The sequence below is a fragment of the Hibiscus syriacus genome, unplaced genomic scaffold, assembly GCF_006381635.1.
Source record: "Hibiscus syriacus cultivar Baekdansim isolate YM2019G1 unplaced genomic scaffold, ASM638163v2 tig00111772_pilon, whole genome shotgun sequence".
In the NCBI taxonomy this organism is placed as follows: Eukaryota; Viridiplantae; Streptophyta; class Magnoliopsida; order Malvales; family Malvaceae; genus Hibiscus; species Hibiscus syriacus.
Window position 1 is genome coordinate 190,685 of NW_024063173.1, and position 13,866 is coordinate 204,550.

General features: G+C 32.1%; 2 pseudogenes; both read right to left on the reverse strand.

The window, feature by feature from the left end:
* Positions 1-363: 363 nt before the first annotated feature.
* Positions 364-3,101, reverse strand: LOC120170057 (annotated as a pseudogene).
* A 7,064-nt stretch (positions 3,102-10,165) lies between these two features.
* Positions 10,166-11,761, reverse strand: LOC120170111 (annotated as a pseudogene).
* Positions 11,762-13,866: the final 2,105 nt, after the last annotated feature.

Below are 13,866 nucleotides of genomic sequence, written 5' to 3' on the forward strand. Positions count from 1 at the left end.
TAGCATTACAGACATTATATAATGTAACATTACGAACAAGATGTAATCTTGTTCCACCCCACATTATATCTGAACATTTCACTTTTCAATCAATATTTGTTACGGTTTATCAAAACATGCTTTACACAGAGAGCACTATATATTCCAATTACACATGAATCACAATAAATTCAAGACGCTTTAAAGACCCACTCTATCTCCATTGATCAGATTTTGGCATTCACATCTTCCCTTCATTATTATAATGTACATGCAACTGGCCAAATTTACACTGTAACCTTCAGTCTTTGATTTTTGAAACTGAGATTGCGCTTGCACTTGAATTTGCGAGACCAAAGGGGTTCTCTTTTGAAATCGATACCGTTAGCCTTGGCCCATTCCTTCACCTGCATGAATCAGTAATAGCATGAATAAGAAATGAGAGATACGTTCCTCTCAACAATGGGAAGCGTTGGCTTTTAACGAGAGTTACCAGTAAAACCATGTCACGAAATCGACCATCTATCTCACAGAGCCAAAACAAGAATTTGGACTTTATTCGGCACCCTTGTTTTCGAAAAATGAGATCGTACTTTCAATGTGGAGGGCACCACATTTAGATGATGCTGTTTTTGTGAGGTTGAGGGCCTTGAGTTCTTGTACAGCGACTGCCGCTGCTGGTGCTGCTGCATTTGCAAAGATATTTGCACAGCTCAATGTACTTGTGGAGGTAGATTCGAGTAGTAGGTGTCGTTGTTGCTTGAGTTAGTAAACTTCCTTCCTTGACTTTTGAAACTTAGGTTGCACTTGCACTTGAACTTGTAAGACCAAAGGGGTCCCCTTTTGAAATTGATGCTTTGGCCTCGATCCATTAGGCACCCTTGATTTCCAAAATTGAGATTGCGTGTTCGATGTAGAGGACACCACATTTGGAGCTTGATGCTGCATTTGAAAGGTTGAGGGCCTTGATTTCGTGTATAGCGGCTGCCGATGTTGCTGCATTTGCAAAGGTGATTGCATGGCTCGATGTGCCTGTGGATGTGTATTCAGGTAGTGGCCACCGTTGCTGTTTGAGTAACTGACTGAATGGTTTACAAAAATCGGGATATCTGTGGTCCAACAAATACAGGGAGGAGTGTGTTTCGGGCCGCATTAGCTGAGATTAGTTTACGGCGGGTCGTTCGAAATGCTTCGGCTATTTTTATCAACTGTTTTTGGCTGACCGCCCTAGCAGAATTTTCTGGCTGTTCCAAAGGATCTTCAATCTTAAACAAACATAAAATGAGCTGCTATAACTTTATGTGTCTAATCAATGAAACATTTAAAAAATATAACATAAAGAGAGGGAGATATTACAAATATTGCGTACGTGCGGGTCAACCATCTCGTATTGTTTGCTATGTACTCCCATTGTCCCGTAAAGGGACAGATTCCCAACTCCGAGGCCCTCAACTCTATGTCTGAAAACTGAAGAAATATTTAAAGATTAAGCATAAACAAAGCCTATATGGTGTTAGAATTCAAATCTAATTTTACTACTTATGTTGGCAACGCATGGATAATTCTTGAACATTATGGAAATCAATGTTGGCAAAAGAAAAGAAATTAAAGAGGCAACAAGATGATATAGTTGCATTGAAATTGTCAAAGTTGGCAACACACTTGGCAAAAGCTAGAAGATTCTTGATTAGTGAAGCATGATCTTGAATTACTTAAGAACTAAGCATGGAAAATAAACATGTGACAATTGATGATGGAAGGGAATTTCATTAAGACAAGGAACTCCATGTGGCAATACAAGAAGAATTTGGAAATGTCTAGATCTTTCATTAAGGAGGTTAATTACCCTTATAAATATATGTCTTTAGCATTAATATAAATGTATGCAAAGTGAAAAAGAAGGAATATGAGAAAAGACTTAAAAAAGCCATAATGAGAAATAGCTTAGCAAAGAGAATGAAAAAGCTTAGCAAAGCAAGGAAGAAATAGCTTAGCAAAGCTATGAGAGAATTGAGTAAAACTTAGCAAAGCTTATAATAGTGAGATTGTGTTTGCAAACAAGCCGCAGCTAGTGTTGTAATATTGAATAACGTTGTTGTAACGTATTTTGCCTCATATTAATAATAGTTCGAGTGATATAAATAATTGAGTGCCCATCTACGCTTCTAACATATGGTGCTCCCAAAGAGAACTGATTTTCGAAGCATGTTGTCATACATGTTAAATAATATTTTGACCTTCGACGTTAACAATAGACAGTCGTACTAGGAATAAATACCTTGGCAATGAAGGAAATAAATAGCTCAGACAGAGAACTCCGGTTTATGGTCCTACATGATCTTAAACCTGGCAATGTTAGACAAACATACTTGTGCAGTACGTATCTCTGCATCAACTTTGGTACCTGCGATCACAGAGAAGCTTTTGTATCTGGAACTTATCCTCTAAACATGTTCAGCATTTTTAATATTAATGAAAAAATATGAAATGTCCGACTCAAAATTTCCATCAAACACAACCAAGATCCAACAATTGAAGAATCAAAGCTATAATTTGAAACCCTGTTCCGAAACAGGGAATAAACAAGAAAATTAAATAGAACTTTTGAAAAAGATCTCAGTTACCCATTATCCATAGTTTTTGGCTTATCTAAGACTTACCTGTAAGATCATCGACAATATTTGCTGGGTATATATCTTTTAAAGGAGGTAAAAACGTCTGCAAGAAAAATAAATAAATGAAATGATAAACAAATATGTGAGCAGCTAATACGGGTATGTATTCAAATCCCGAACCGATTCAAACAAGTGTACTTCAAGAGAAATGAAGAGTAGAATAACAAATACAATCAACTCCATAAACAACCCATGGATGTATTAAATAAAACAAGCCCTTCTACAACTTTTCCTAAAATAGAATGAATCATAAAAGCCACCTGAAATTGGAAAATGACTAGCAAACTGAGGGAATATGAGTTGAAAGTCTCGGATTATTAATACCGTTAGCCTTGGCCCATTGCTTCACCTGCATGAATCGGTAACAGCATGAATAAGAAATGAGATATACGTTCCACTCAACAATGGGAAGCGTTGGCTTTTAACGAGAGTAAATCGACCACCCATCTCACAGAGCCAAAACAAGAATTTGGACTTTACTTGGCCCTGCAGATTATCGATCGAAAAAGCACAAGAATTTGGACTTTATTTGCTGATGATTTTCAAAATGGGAACTCTTGCACTGGGAATAAATTGTATCCTTAACCATCTACCTGCAAATAAATGTTATCATCGTTGCAAACAAATGTTATCATCATAATTAGTAGGCATTATTTATGACGAACAATCAAAGATAAACAATATCAATCTGCGGCCGCCTCCAACCCCAAGAAAAAGCTTTCTTTACTCTCCTATTAAATGTTATAACAAGAACATAAAAGCATGGCAATTCACTCAAATTACCTGTCTTTCTTAAAGCTCTCAGCAATTCCTTGAGTATAGTCTGTTTCTGCTTCTTTCCGGCAGATGAAATACATGAACCATGAGATACCTCAACAGATATATCCAAGTCTCCCCACCGCGTAAAGAGATTAGACACAAAGGATCCAAATGGCTCCACGGTTGCACCTGTATCCACCGATCAAGTCATTTACATTTTACACGAATGTTAATTACCAAAAGCTTCACATGCTCAATGCCATAATCAGCTAAAAACTCTGAAGTAATCGTTCTATCATGGGGGGAAATGTCAAACAATTGTTTCTCTTTCATAAAAATAACGAAACCATTCTTTATTGTAGTATGTCATTACTGAACCATTTCTATCATAGAAAATTTAGAGGTAATTTATGTTATCTTTTCAGATGATTGTTCCCAGTTCTTCATTTTGATTGATCCATGTAAACTGCCAATAGAGATGGATACGGAAATGCTAAATTATGCATTAAGCAACGAATGAAGAACTGGTTCAGAATGTTGCAGACAATTGCAAACTGGAAAGATTTTCTTAAATACAAGCTTAAAATTTTATATTTTGGCCTTCCATAAATGGTTTAATCTAGTTTGTCAAACAATAAGCATATGTAAAAGAAGAAACCCAGAAAAATTTCCCATTCTCTTTCGTAAAAATAACGAAACCAATCTTTATTTTAGTATGTACATTACTGTTTTCTACGGAAAGAAGAGAGAAGAAAGTGGGGCTTTCTTTTATTTTACTTGATTTCCCGACGGAAGGGGTAATCTTTCTCTTTCTTTACCTTTGTGGAATTAAAGAATGATTCGGAATTTAGGAGGAAAGAGGCGAGAAAAAGGAGGGAAAAGAGAGACAGATAGTAGTGGGTAACCCTTGAGAAAAAGAAGAAGATGATAACAGATGATGAGGAGAGAAAAAAAATGATACATTACACTTTTCGTATTTTTATTCTATTAAATAAGAATGATTAAATTATAAGTAATCTGAAAGTTAAGTAATTAAATTAAAAAAATTAAATTTTAGTGATCAAAATAAAAGTGATAAGATAATTGAGTGACGAATGATGTAATTTATTTATAAAAAAGTATCAGGTACAACGTTATTGTTAAGTTTTAAACGGTGAGTTATTAGGTACGAGGAGACAAAGGTACTAATTTTTTTTATTAATATGAGATAAATACAATGTAATAGTTGTTCAAATATAACTCTCAACCATTTAACATTGGAAGTTCATGCCCCTGTCATTCTTGATGTTCGAACTCGAAACTTAAAAAAATAAAAATAATTTTTTACCGTCGAGGTTGTTTGATTTGTGTATAAAAATAATAGTTTATGTACTAAACGTTTAGGTTATCCGAAAAATACTTTGGGTTTTCTTTGTTTTTATTTTCTTTTTTCTTGAGAAAATGTGGCCTTTTGGAAGAAGAAGAAGAAGAAAGTGAAGTTGATTGAATCTATTCAATTTTTTAGTTGTCAATTTTAATTTTAATTCTAATTCTAATTCTAATTCTAATCTAAATTTATTTTATATTTAATTTTAAAGTAAAGTAAATAAATGGTCCCTTGACTTAGTAGACTATTGGATGTTGCTTTATTGAGTCACTCGACTATTAAAAATTATAAAATGATACACAACCATAAGGCACTACTTTGTCGAGTCCAATGACTATTAAAATTTACAAAAGATTCATTTGATTATTCTTTTATTCAAACTCGTCCTTTTTCTATTAAAATTTTGCAGCCATCTGAGATAAACATTAACTTGCTCGATAAAATTTTGATGTCAACTGTTTGAACTATATTTTATGGATCTAGTCTCTATTTATATTATGTCGTTGAGCCAATGCTTATAATATTATATCATTAATCCAATGCTTGAAAGCAACGACGGTGTCATTAGACATCATTAAAATATGATTTTATCATATCTCAGTCAATAAGTTAACGTACACCTCAAACAATTGTCAATTTTTTAATGTAAAAGGATGAGTTTGGAACATATGAATAGTTATGTAAACATTTTGTAACTTTTAATAGTCGAATGACTCAACAAAACAAAAAACAAAACAAAAAGGAATTGAAATTTGTTTCTTGAATGAATGAAGATAGTTGGAGATATGTTTGCAAAAGCAATTAAATGTTGAATTCTCCAAACTCTCTAGTGTTTGATGTGAGAATAAATTTCAAGAAGTTGGTAGTATTTTTGATATTGTTACGTGGAATTGATATCATGCAATTTAATACCTTTTGTCTTGATTGTTAAACTTTCATTTTCTGCCTTTTACCACACCCTTACCTAAGCCTCATTACAACCCTTGAAAATACCCTTTGATTTTTGCATCACATTCATATGCGGTGGTGGAGATTTGATTCATTTGCAAGTTTATGATAATATTGTGCTATGTTTTGACCTTGAGATTTCAATGACCCTAAACACTTTGAGAGTATTGAGTGAAACCATGTGAGGGTGTTAAGTCTTGTTGCACTTGATGTTGGTGAATTAATGAGATTGTCTTATTTTGATTCAAATTTATCCTATTTGTGCTCATTCTCTTAATTGTCATTATGGTTCAAGACTTTGATGTATGCTTAACTTTATTGGTATTATCGGATACTAAATGAGATGAAAAGAAGGTAGATGGAGGAGTTGATATATTGAATTGAGGTATGCTTTGAGGACAAACATGATTTGGGTGTGGGGGAAATTGATAAGTTATAATTATATACATCTTTTTATGATTAATTCCTCTATAATCTTATTAGAAGTTGAACCTAATTGTGGAAACTATATTTGTTTTGATTTAGGAGGTGAAATATGAATGTAATGGTGAAAATTAGCTCAAAAGCATGTTTTTAGCATTCTATGGAGAACCAAGTCTTTTGGAAGAATGTGGAATTGGGAAAAGGATCATCTTCGACAAGACGTGACCACGCGACCGATATCTGATAAGAAAAATCTAAACTTTTAGGGTCAAATCTGTGATAAAGTTCACTTTTATGGATGTTTCTATTATTTTGAAAGTATCTTGCCAAGAATCGATCTCATTTCAATTAGGACTTTATTTATTTTGATTTTCCTTTATTCTAGCTTTCCTTATTTGATTTGAACTCATTTAAAGGAGATTTACTTTTCTTTTAGGGTTTTGGCTCTCTATATAAAGAGCCTCTTAGCCACCTTTTATGATATTTTTTAGTAGCACAACTTCTTTTCTCTTTTGTTTTCTTTCCACCATGAGTGGCTAAGCTTTTATTTTCGATTCAAGGGTGAGACGATTCTGTTGTAATTTTGTGAGACTTGTGCTAAACTAGTTTTCGTCTCCTTTAATTCAAGTAATCTTTATTTCTTGTTGTTATTTTTATGAATTCTTGATATTGATTAAATTGACGCCTTAATTTAATATTGAGTTTTCTATAGCTATTCATAAGTTTGTGATTCGTAATGGCCATGAACGATTGACACAAATAACAAGGGGTAAGTCTCATAATTTGTGTTTGTTAGGGAAATAAAGGTACGAAATCAATTGATTTTGTTTTAGTCGTTCCCACGATTCTAATGCTATCAGTAATGGTAAGATTTGATTTGAACACTTGTTGCAAATGAGTGGGCTTATCAATTATAAAAGGGGAACCATACTTGATATGGTTCCGAGCAAGTGACTAATTCTTTGATTTTAAAATCTTTTAAGCCTATGATCAAAATTACAGTCAGATGAAGGACACACATTTTAATTGGAAGTTCGATAATAATTTATTTTTATTATTTTTATTTTTATTTCTTGATTTTAGTTCAATAAACCAACCCCCAAATTTAACTTTTATTGCTTTAACATTAAGATTCTAATTTCAGCTCTCTTGGAATTTGACATGATCTCACTATTACTACAAGTTAATTTAGTAAAAATCAGTTTTTATCTTGCAGGACTTCGACAACTCTCTCAATGGATCATTTTGTAACTTTTAATAATCGAATGACTCAACAAAGTAGCGTCCTATAGTTAGAGATCATTTTGTAACTTTTAATAATCATAAGACTCAACAAAGTAGTGTCCTATAATTAAAGGATCATTTGTGTACTTTATCCTTAGTTTTGTAATAATTTTTTATTTTATCTTTTGTACTTTATTTTGATAGAATGGTTTTGAGTAATTTTATATTAATAATATCATTTTTCATTATTTATGTAAATAATATACCAAAAAAATGTTTGGGGAAGTAGTACGCTTTTGGTCACGGAGCCGTGTTTTTCACATACATGTTTTCTAGGACACGTCTTTGTTGATGTGGCAGGCGAGGTTCACCAAATTTGCACTAGTTAAGTGAAAGAAAGAAAACAAGAATCACATCAGATTAAAGGTGAATAGAATCAGTTTGAGAAACAGATTTTTATTTTATTTAAAGATTTTTTTATCAAAGTCAAGTATAATCAAATATATTTATTTAAGTTTTTTTATAAAATTCAAATATAATTATCTGTAATATTATGATATTGATTGATTTTAATTTAAATAAATTTCTCTAATCATATACAATATTTTAAAAATTGTCGATTATATATTTTTTCCCATTCTCTGACTGTCGTTGGTTAAACACAAAAAAGATATGATTAAGATTAAATTTAGGATTTATAAAAATCATTAATAGATCGTCAATATTTTAAAAATTGTCGATTATATTTTTTTGAAAACATTCACTTAATTTACGAATCTAGTTATTCATCTCGATTTCTTAGTCTAAAAAAATATTATGAATTTAAATATTCTCGAATATATAATTTTAAAGAATCTATAGCAAAAGTCAACAATCTCCGAAATATGTGATTAAAACTCTCAATTAACACTTACGTCTCTTCTAAGATGTCGATTCAATATTCATTAGGAATAAATTTACGTTCTTCTCCCTTAAGTAGTCACTATTTAAAAAAAAAAATCTACAACAAAAGTGGCATACAATTGATTAGTTGGGTAAAAAAATGACAGTAAATATATTGTCGAAGGAATTTGATACTGTAGAGATTTGGATTAAATTCTACAATATATTCCCCACAATAATTTATATGCATCATCGTTTAGTCTATTTATGTTGTCCAAAATTCCTCACTCAAATACAGCATAATAGAATTGTCAACAAAAATGTTATGTCAATAATATTATCATTCCTTCAAATATATATTTGATTTGGTATGAATCAATCAATTTCAGTAATTAAAAGTTAATATATATCTATATATATATTATCTTAAGTTTAAGTATTATCCCCTTGTAAATTATTTCAAACATTTTTCAGATTTATTTTAGTCTAAGTTTCATTATACATGAATCTTGTTAAAAGTTAAATTTTCGAAGATAAGTAAAGTTGTCCACCAATAAAATTTGGGTCAGATTTTAAATAATATTTTGATTTATTTTTGTGGATGATTTGAATATTAATTCCAGTTTTGTTTAGAGATAAATATTTACTATATTAATAATATTTTTATTTTAGTAAATGGTTTTAATTAATTATCGTCTTTGTTTAATTATTTTCTAAATAAATAAGAAATTTTAATTTTATGTATCAAATAATAAACTTATTGTACATATTATTGAGATAAAATTTATAACTGATTTTTAAATGAATTTCAATTATTTAAAAAACTAAATTAAAAATTAAGAAAAAAGTAAGTGGCCGACCAAGGATACGTCTTGGCAATCGTACAAGCCATGTGAGTGGGCCATCTAATTATATTATCATATTATAGATATTTATATTTTGGATATAATTTCAATATTAGCTTTTTATAATTATTTATTTTAATCACACTAATATTAAGTGACGGGATTTTATGTAAAAAATATTGATAGAGATATATTATAATTATTATTTTTAAATATATAATAAAGGTTACTAATATTAATATTTTAAAGTAATTCTTATCTAAAATTTGAATATGGTTCAATTTGATATTATCTTTTAAAAGAATATTATTTAATCCGACTCAAACTTTTTTTAAAAATATTTAATCCGACTCAAACTTGAAACGGTATGATGTTATCTCTTTAAATAATCAATTCGATTCATTAATTTTTATTTTAAATTTTTAGAAAATTTATCTTTTAAAATTAAAACGAGTCAGAACTTATTTAGACTAAATTTTCGTCTACATCATTTAAATAAATTAAAAACTCATATCCTACTATTATAAACATTTGAATAAATGTAAAACCCAGATCCTCCTATTATAAACATTTTAATAAATTTAAAACCCAAATCCTACTATTAAAAACAAAGATTATTCTATAATTGTAATACTTGATCTAATAATAAATTGAATATATATATATATATATATATATGCATATATTTTTGGGATTTGATGCGTATAGAATTAAAAGGGGTCCAATTCAAAGAACTAAACATAGTATTAAAAAAGTATATTCAATGATTTAATAAAAGTTAATTAAAGCTTAATTTCGTCAAGCATGGACTCCCATAGTCGTCGAATGACATTTAACGCTAATCTAATATAAATTAACTGTATCCATTACGATCTTATCTTTAAAATAATATAAAAAAAAATCAACCAAAAGAGAATTAATTTGCAATTAATAAACTATTTTGCAATTAATTTTGCTAAAAATATCTTACAATTTCCAACAATTTGGGAAGAGAAGGAAAAAAAAATACAGTATTTGGTTTCATTTAATATTTTTTGTCAGTTAAAATATTAGTCTCTAAAATCCTATTTATTTATTTATTAAATTTTAATTATAGTTATTGATTTTTCTTCAAATCAACAACGACAACGCTGACATTATCGGTGCTATGTCTAGCCAAGGCCAATTTGGTTAACAAAATGGAGGCATCCCAACACGCCTTGTCGGAACTATCGGCTCCGCCGCCGCCGCGCACCGCCGCATCAATATCCGCAGATATTGGTGGCGACGCGGGCTTTTGCACGCGTAGACACATTCGCGCCACTCCACAAGCTGTCTCGTTTGTTACCACGTCCCATAATCCGTCGCTTCCCATATTATACATTCATCTTTGCTAGTTCTCTCCGTTATTGTGACCTCCGGCTCCGTATGACGAACGGCTTCAAGTATTATCACCTAATAATTAAAAACACAAATAAAAATTAGATTGAAATTAAGAATAAAAGGAAATTACTTCATTAATTTTTTGAAACCTACCAACTGCTCTCGACATGGCTAATACACCAAGAACTCGAGGACCATCCCAGTAAATAACTCGGCCACCGGCTTCTTCGATTCGGAGCAGTTCGTCGGGTCGATCCGGCTGTGATCATTAAAAGTATCAAAAATTAAATTTATGATAGATTTATGATTTTTTTAATTTAACATTTTGTGCTTAAATTAATAAAAAAAAATTAACACCTTGTGATCGTCGGAGAGGGGTTGAGCGGTGCCATTTCGGCACAAGACGGCGCGTGAATCACCGCAGTTGGCAACGATAATCTTATCCGGTGACAATAGCTACCACGGCAGTGGATCCGACGGCGTCGCACTGTGGAGCTTGGAGTTCGCATCGGCAGTTTGAATTCTTTTCTGCGACAACCGTCGATTCTTGAACTTCTTTATCCATCTTATCAAAGCTTCGCTCCATCGTTAGCTTCCAGTCCACCGTCTTTCCTCCGCCGCAAGCTTCGATTTCTTCTTTAATTATCTCATGAAACCGATCCCTGCACTTCATCGCAACCTAAAAAGATAACAGAAATCCATTTAAGTAAAACTATATTCAAATCTAACGTATTAGTTTCAATTTTCAAGTCAAAAGGAGATTCGTTTTTGTTCAGTACATGAGAGCAGCCATGGCCGTCAAACACGCCAAAAAAGTGAATATCCGACGAGATTTCAGCTTTACAGCTCAGTTTACACAACGACGGATGAATCGAAACAGCATCTTCCATATCCCGCCGCCTTCCACAAACAGAAGTCAAACCGAACTTCGTCTGCCCCGTTCCATTCTCTAAACCTACTGTTCCGTTACAATTTAAACCTTCATTAATTTCATGATTTCCGTTAAGCTTGTTAGCATCCGAGTTTTCAATCGCGTTATGACAGTCGCGAGGAGAAGCCGGGAGTACGAGATCGAGATCCAGCTTCTTACGTTTTTTACCGTTTTCCAACGACGTTGAACCGGAGGCGTCGGAGACTAATTTTAACGGAAGAATGTCCATTCTCCGGCGACGGGAAGATTTCGAGGTTTGTTCAACGGCAGCTGCTGATTCACTCTCGGCAACAACTCCACAGCAAACTCCGGCCATTTCAGAGATTTCTTTTTGTAACAGTTTCAAATCAAGAGAATTTTTCTTCTCCTTCTAGAGATTTGAATTGGAAATGAAAGGACCCATGAAAAAGGCAAAGAAGGGATCTTTTGTAGTGTGAGTTTCGGAGAGGTCTAATATCCACCTGGGGGCCACAATCTGAATACGGGCAGACTGCCCGTCACCGTTTGGCAAGATGGACCGACACGTACAGTTGGTGTGACGTCGATTTAGTGAATTTAGAGAAGCTGATCTTCAACCGTCCGTTTGATAAGATCCGTTGAAAGTAACACGTGGTGATGGCTTTGAAAATGTGGGAGTGGGGTAACGTGGACCAATGATTAGAAGACACGAGTAGTTGAAGGACCTTATTTTACTGACACGCATGTGGTCCTTGAGAGGAAGGGTGGGGACGATCCTTCTTTGCCTCTCTTTTTATTTTTCTGTTTATCGCAATGAAATTTATAAAAAATAAAGCTTTTTTAATATATACACGTGGCGAGATCGTGGAATACGAGATTCTTTTGCTCGATTTACCTCTCCACGCGCCTTTACCCATTATTTGAAATCCCAGGTTTAGTACCTGCACGTGTAGATTCCTAATCAAGATTTTCGTATATAAATTTTATCATGTGTAGAACATATTTAAATATATTTTGATTATTTATCTGTTTATTTGTATATTGTAATTCTAATCATAATTACATTAAGATATTGACTATAGTAAAATTATGTTGTACCTTGTTGATGGAATAATTTGGTTTGTGCGAGTCGAGAGCGGTTCACTTTCATTGATTTGAATGAAAAATTACAATAGAAAGATTTAAGATTGATGGTCGATAGAAGATGAAAAATTATAAATGATTTTATTGTTTTATTAATCATATATGAAGTGTACCAAAGGAGCTCATAAGAAGTATTTAAATATTGGTTTGAGAGTTTTATAGTGACAAATAGTTTTGATATCATGTTTAGGATCATGACGACTACTCATATATGGACATAATAAATAAATCTAAATGTTAAATTACATGGGTCTATTAGTGATCATATTAAAGGATGTAATTATCTAGAAGATATAAATTTTAGAGGTTCAAGGAACTTAATTTACAGATATAAAACTCTGGAGAATATACAACACAAGTGTAACTTAGTGACCTAGGAAAGAGTCATTGGTAAGGAAGTGACCTGCATACGAGGTATAACAATTCACCCCTTTAGTCGATTAAAGGTCGTAAAGTGAATTGATATGAAATTTATAGAATATGTATTTATTATTATTAAAAGAATTGCTTTCTGGGAACTAATTTGATGACTTATTTCAAGAGACTGGAGTTTGTATATTTGCATATATAATATAAGATTCTCAACACTCTATGAGGTATTGAGGGAATTGAATGGAGACCTATCTTAGTTAAGTATGTTGCATCAGATATCATCATTGTTGAAGAGGTAACAAAGAAAGTATCAGGATCTCAACAGTTTATAAAATAATGGATAAATTTCTATAGTTGTAGTAAGACATCTTAGCTCTCTTAGATTGATTATCACAAATATTATGGTAGTCTCTTTAGTCAGGATAGATCGGAGGCATATTTGGATTGTTAACAAGATGCGATAATTTGGTGCGCTTGAAGAGATCCGAAGAACGGTGGATACATCTTCGCATTGATAGAAGCAACGATAAAATTTTCAATTTTTCATTGCTAGGACAAGATATATCAACACTCATATATCATCAAAAAGATTCTATTACTGAAGCCTGAGCATCTTAATAAAAGGCATACCCGTCAACTAACCTTAGTTTTATATGATCACGATATTCAATCGTTAATCAAGATTTATATTATAGAAGTGAGAATGACCCTCTTAACCTATTTATTTAATTCAAAAACTTCATAATTTAAACCTCTAACTTTGTTTAAATAATTTAATACCTTATTTCACTAAATCAATTAATTGTTTATTACTTTTAATCCTAATTTTAACTCTCATGTTTTGGCACTGGAAGGAGCGTGAGCATACATACCCAGGGGCTGCAAGTAGGGGTAACAATCTAAAACAGAAAGACATTTAATAAAATTTTAGCTACGTAACAGAAAAAGAATTGTGGGACCACACGTCAAGGGTTCCCCACTCGATTGACGCCCAGCATA